This window comes from Pteronotus mesoamericanus, unplaced genomic scaffold, assembly GCF_021234165.1.
Source record: "Pteronotus mesoamericanus isolate MK-2021 breed Mesoamerican mustached bat unplaced genomic scaffold, CSHL_Meso_final scaffold_167, whole genome shotgun sequence".
NCBI lineage: Eukaryota > Metazoa > Chordata > Mammalia > Chiroptera > Mormoopidae > Pteronotus > Pteronotus mesoamericanus.
This window is the reverse complement of record NW_026555308.1, coordinates 11,367,320-11,373,880: the sequence shown is the minus strand read 5'-3', so window position 1 is coordinate 11,373,880 and position 6,561 is coordinate 11,367,320.

Below are 6,561 nucleotides of genomic sequence, written 5' to 3'. Positions count from 1 at the left end.
TCTTTAATTCTCACTTCTATTCAGATGTCTACTACATCTTAAATGGAGTCCGTCTGCCTGACTATTGGTGATCTCAAAATCAGCTTGATAAAATTGAACTTAATCTTTTCCCCAACATAATCAGGTCCCCCTCCAGACTCCATTTCTGTGAACAGCATCATTTCGTGAGCCTAGCCTTAAAAGCTCGGTGTTATTCATCCTGAACACACACACACACACACACACACACACACACACACACACACACGTGTGTGTGTGTGTATGTATTTTTTGCCACATCCCATAGACTGTCTTTTAATGCTCCTTTATGTCCTTCTGGCCGCCATCACCTATGGCTTAGATTGTTACAACAGCTTCTGAAATGGTCTTTTCACCTCCAGTCCTGGCTTTCCGGGTAGCAAGGTATGGTAGAATGTAAGTAGGCTTTGGAGTTTGAGCCATACCTCTGCTATTTATTTCAAAGGTGGCTTTAATTTTTTCATCTCTCAGAGTCTTAGTTTCCTCATCTGTAAAGCAGGTATAACCCCTATTTGGGGTTGTGAGGATTCACTGAAGGAACATACAGAAAATATCTGCCACACACTAAGTGCTCAATTTGTATTAGTTCCTTTCCATTTCAAACTCACTACCGCCAGATCAAAGTTTTATGTACGCTTCTTGATCACATCTTTCTTTACTCAACCATTCATTTTTTTACTGAAATAATAACAAATTCCTCAAGCCTAGCACTTAAGAGATTCCTACAGTGTGGCCCATGTACCACTCCAATTCTAATGTTCATGACTCTTCCTTTAAACACCACCATTCTATTTCCCATCTGTTTCCCTGCTAATACTCTGGACTTGGACTGAAGTACAGGGGCTTGCATCTCTGTCTGATGAAATACTAGCTGTTCCTTAAGACTCACCTTCAGTTCTACCTTCTCTCTGAGGCCATTCCTGATTCCAACAACTGGTGAGGATACCTTCCTCTGACCTCTGGAGCACTTACACCTCTCCTGGGACATTTTTATTGTCCCACTTGCTCATGTTCTTTGCGTGACTTCTCTGTTCACTGCAAGGCTGGACGCTCCCTGATGGCAGGGACTGCCGCAGCCTCAAAACTAGAGAGCCCTTTACCCCGAGCATCAACTGCCTTCCACCAATAAGAAACCTGCCCAATCATGATTCCCTTAGTCTACTAAACCGTCTTTTTCCAGAAGCTTCTGTTGAGTGTCACTCTTCCCAGAAATTGCACAGGGAAGCAAATATCTTTAGTCAGTGAGGGGCATTCTTTCACTAACACCAAATTCTAGAGCTCACCATTACAGAAGTGTGTCCCCAAATAACCATCATCTCAGATATAATATGCCGCCATTTCATTGGACCTGGTTTATTTACTAATTTCATGAATCCCTGGAAACTCCCTTGGTTGAAATTACAAGTTGGTTTTGTTTACCTGTCTCCTGGGCCCTGAGGGAGTGACATTCTTTTGATGTACAAACATCTTTGTCATGTAAATGGATCCTTGGGAATATCTAAAATTCCTTTTCTTTCTCATTCCTAAATCAATCTCTTTAACACTGATAGTTAATAGCTGGCTACAAAGAAAAACAACTCAGGTTAAATATTCAGTTGTGCTTTTGAAAACAAAATGGGAAACGGGTCACACGGTCAGCATCTTAAAATGAGTCCGTAGTTCTTAAATTTATAAGAACTATGATCAATTTATAGTTTTTAATATTGAGATCTTTATAGTCCTTAAAATTGAAAATCAAAGTACAGTTCTTAAATGTGTGTGTGTTTGTGTGTGTGTGTGTGTGTGTGTGTGTGTAGATTATATTATCCATCTTCTGGTTTACAAGATTTACCTTTATGATGAATGAGGCTGGAAATATGATTTTATGATTATACAGGAGTTCATGTTGCCAAAACTATTTGCAAAGTACGATTTTCAAAAAGTTACCCACATCCCTCTCATACACATATAAAGAAGTCAAAGATTTTATTCAATTCAATTAATGAGGAAACCAGTAAGATGTTAAGACTGATTCAAAAGGAAATTCAGGGACCCAGAGATTTGTAGCAGGTTAGTCAAGGGATGCAGAAATAAAAATACAAAACTGGTTAATGCCCGCCTAGGCAATAACCTCTGTGATGTGACCAGACAGGAACCACTAGTCCAGGTTTCCCTTACCATCTGAAGGTAGCATGTTCCCACGAAACCTTTTGTAAGCTGAAATGGTGTTAAGCAACAAGCAAATGCCATTAATTTATATGGAAACATTTTTGAGCATCCCAGATCCAAATTCAACGGATGGACAATGTCTTTATTTTATTCGTGATCTAAACACTTAATTACGTCCAGTTTTACAGTCAGTGTAATACCCTCACAAACTTTCTCGGGTTTTCCTGACACCTAAGGACTCGTCTTGCTAAAACATGCACAGAATAGACCCAGATAAAGCTCAGATGCTCACAGACACAGTTTAAAACTGTGGCGGCGCGATGCGGAGTGTGGTTCCCGGGGGAAGGAGATTGATGGGCCACTCTCTCTGCTCGGGTGCTCTCTGCCTCGATAACAGCCTGCTGCAAGACAAACGCTAAAAGGTATTTTCACCATATTCTGTAAAAGAGAAAATCCTCTTTGGATTTCTTTTGGTTAATGAAAACAGTATTATGAACTTTCAGAAAAGGAAAGTGGGCATAATGTAAACCTTCGAAAAGTGGGGGATACCTTTTTTACGATCTGGGTTTTCTACAAGTTAAACTGTCTATTCTTATATAAAGTTGCAAAAAAGCCTTCCTAATCGGTGAGCAAAAGGTTGACAGCCCTGGAAAATCAGATAACCCCCAGGAAGCATAGACTATGAGACAGCAGCCACCTCTTCACAGAAAGGTTATTCAGTATTCTCTTTGACCTCTTTCCAAGTTTTGCATACTTGCTCTTGACACTATTAACTAAGAGATGCATGGAAGCAAGCCCCTTTGCTTTTCCTATGACCCATCTGTCATTGGAGGCCTAAACGCGGACACGAACCAGTCCCCCATTCCCTCCTCCCGCCACTGCCCGTGTCTCATGGTGCACTCTGCAGTGAGGCCCGGGTTCAGATGGTGGTTCCATCACTGGGCAAATTACTTAATGTCTCTGCATCTCAGTTTTACAAGAGGAAAAAGGGATTTTAAATAGTAGTACCTTTACAGCTTTGTTACGAGGATTAAATGAGAACACTCAAGCTCTCAGTGAACATGAGTTATATTAGTACTACTAAGAAAGGGTTAATTATTCTAGCAGTGTGTTTATTACGACATTAGAACATTTTGAGAAATAACCTGTCTTATGTCTTGTTAAAAAGGGATTTGGTGCTACATTTTAAAGTGGAAGCAAAAATAATTAAATCATAGAAATGAGCCAATTCGTTAACTAATAATTAAGCTTGTTAAGGGATTACAATAGATTCTAGATGTATCAAAATGATACTTCACTTCTTTCAACTTTGACATTAATGGAACAAAATGTATGAGTTGGGATGGCAGGAAATTAATCTCTGTTAACATGTCCCAGGCACTGTGCTCACCACATATTCATTACACGTCAACAAATGAGTATTTTCAGAAGGAGAATAGTGTTTTTCTTTCTTAAAAAGAACTGCTACAAAATAAAAAAACAACCGAAAGAGAATATACTAAAGCCTTAGACAGTGGATTTACCAATCATGTCAAACACAATAGCAGTTGTTCAATGAGCACTTCAGTTTTAATCATTTATTCTGCAGAACAAAAATGTAGCCAAATTAAACATTCTGTTTTAAAAATTATATTTACTAACACAACGGTAAATAAAAAGCATTGGGAATTTATGCCCTTTCAAGTATACATTGTTATTTTTACTTCACCCACAGAATGCTGAGGAAAATACTGAATAAACACACATTTTATTAAAAACATACAAACTCTGTTACGAATTGATATAAATCAGTTATGTCTCCATCCCATCCAAATTTTGGCTTACAAACCCTTAAATCAAAAAGACTACAGTGCTGTAGGCCTGTTGTTTTATCCTTTATCCAAAAACCTATGGATAAAGATGGTAAGTTAAGTGCTGAAGTTAAGAATCAAACAGGAAAGAGCTATAAGCCAAAATACAAAGTACAATAATGAAGAAAAATGACAACTCTTGTGGAAGTCTGGATAAGTTTTCATATACTCAAGCCTGAGAAAAGAATTTTCCTACAATGTTGGTTTTTAAGAGGACATTTCTAGGTTAAACTGAACACCAAAGAGAAGGCAATTTCCCTAAAGAGGTTTTCCGAGCCAAAGGAAAATCAAATTATGCTTGAAAAACAAAGGCAAAGACTAATAACGTCTGCCTCTTTGCCCCCACCCGCTTCTTCAGATTTGCCTCAGTGTAGGCTTTCCTGCTCAAGGCCATTTATTAATTTTATACTGTCAACACAATCAAATGCAGAGTTAACCCTCTAAGTTCCTGATGGATTGAAGAATAGGACAATTATTTTTAGTCCCTCAGGAGCTGGGAAATTGCATTCTGGCTATACGAAAACATACACAGACATATATTCTACTAAGCCTCAGAATGCAGAAATAGCAACTTATTGCCAAAAGACATTACTTATGGCACTATTAAAAATGATTTCTTTCTGTATAATTTTAAGAAATATAAAGAGAGGCACGGCGATTTGAATAATTTCTCACAATATTTCATATGCTCAAGTTTTCATGTAAAAAACTTTTGAAGTAGAAGAATGCTGATCTCAAGTTTTTAAAAAACGTTTTAAAAAGCTAAGCATGAGTTCATATGTATACTGGGTATTTATGATTTTAAAAGAAAGAGGCAGAACTAACAAAATTATGCTAGGAAATGAAGTGATATAGTAATTTTTCAGCTGTGCATTTCTAGTTCCTTTGCCAAAGATTGTAAAAATTTATAAAAATATTCAATAAAAGTAAATACATGATGGTTGTATTAAAGGCTTTCCACAACTGGAGACACATTAAAATATATACACAGGGTCCGGCCGAAGTAAGGCCTGCTTGAGTATGATTGGCAGGGTAATAACACGGGTGTAATAATTTATAGTTTTAATTTGAACATTTTACCTAAAATGCTACATGGTGTGCTTGAGTGTGATATTGTTATGTTACAGAATTACATGCTTATGATTTCGTAATAAAAGATTTTGCAATTAAAAAGGGTGTTATTTGCGCTGGACCCTGTATATTTAGGTGGAAGAGGAAGTGGCAGTGAGGGTCTTTCATCTACAATGACCGTGTTACAGTTCATTAGAAAATATCATTCATAATTTAAATACACATGAGATGGTGCGCCTCTCTTCCAATGTCCACTAAGTGCAATGACAAATAACAAAATTTGCGAGTGAGAGGATGCTGGCTTTCTAAATACAATTGATACCGTTAACTCTGTTGTACTAATAACTAGGATTGTTTAAAATGGTAGCTTTACAAAGTAATAGAAATTACATACCTCCAGCAGAAGTGCTATAAGTGTGAAGTAAAATGATAATAACTGTGACTATTTGAGGTGGTATGTCTTTTTTTTTTTAATCCTCACCTGAGGATATGTTTATTAATTTTTTTAGAGAGGAAGAGGGGGGAGAGAGAGAGAGAGAGATCAATGTGAGAGAGAAATATCAATCGGTAGCCTCCCATACACGCCCCAACTGGGGATCGAACCCATGACCTTTTGGTGTATGGGACAGACAACGTTCCAACCAACTGAACACCTGGTTAGGGTAGGTGGTATGCCCTTTTAAATATACTTTTAACTATGATTGAAGTCTTAGGTGAAGAAACACATACAAAAGTGAGAGTTAACATGTATCTGACATTTTGTTTTCTATTCTCAAAGGTATACGTTTAACCCTGGGACAAAATTAGTGGGTAGCTCAAATCTTTACTCTACCTGAAACTGATTTTTGTTTCTTGTCCTTTACTCTCTAAATCACTGCACACAGAGTTCTACAATAACCAATGGGACTCTTTGATAACCCTCAATCCATTCTTGCAGTCCTCTGTATAGAGTTCAAAATCCACCTATACTTGAACTGAATTAACATATGTCAACATACCAAGAAATCAAGGCATCAGAATGATTCAGTTTGGAGAGGGTAGTTAAAAGTACTTTAGTTGAAAACTGTTGTGTTAAATGGACCACCGTCTCCTCCGAGTTCAAACAGTGTGAAACAAAAATATGGCTGACACTGATGAATATTAAAGTATGTGACATGGCTGGCAGAATAGACATCTATATCAGCTCTTGAGGTAGAAAAATTACTACTCATTACTAAATATGTAAATAATACCTAAATTAATAATATTTAAATATGAACGTTTAAAAAGGGCACAAAGATGCTCTGAATGTCTCTTATGTACATACCAGTAAAGCGTTAAATGAAATCAATCATAAGGTTTAGGTTAAGACTGTTTTCTTTACAAATTTTTAAATACATGTGTATTTCTTTAGCATTTTAAAATAATCTATGTGTTGACTTTCCATTTATTTACAGTCCTTTTATCTCAAGGAAGGAAAACCAAATCTTTAGGA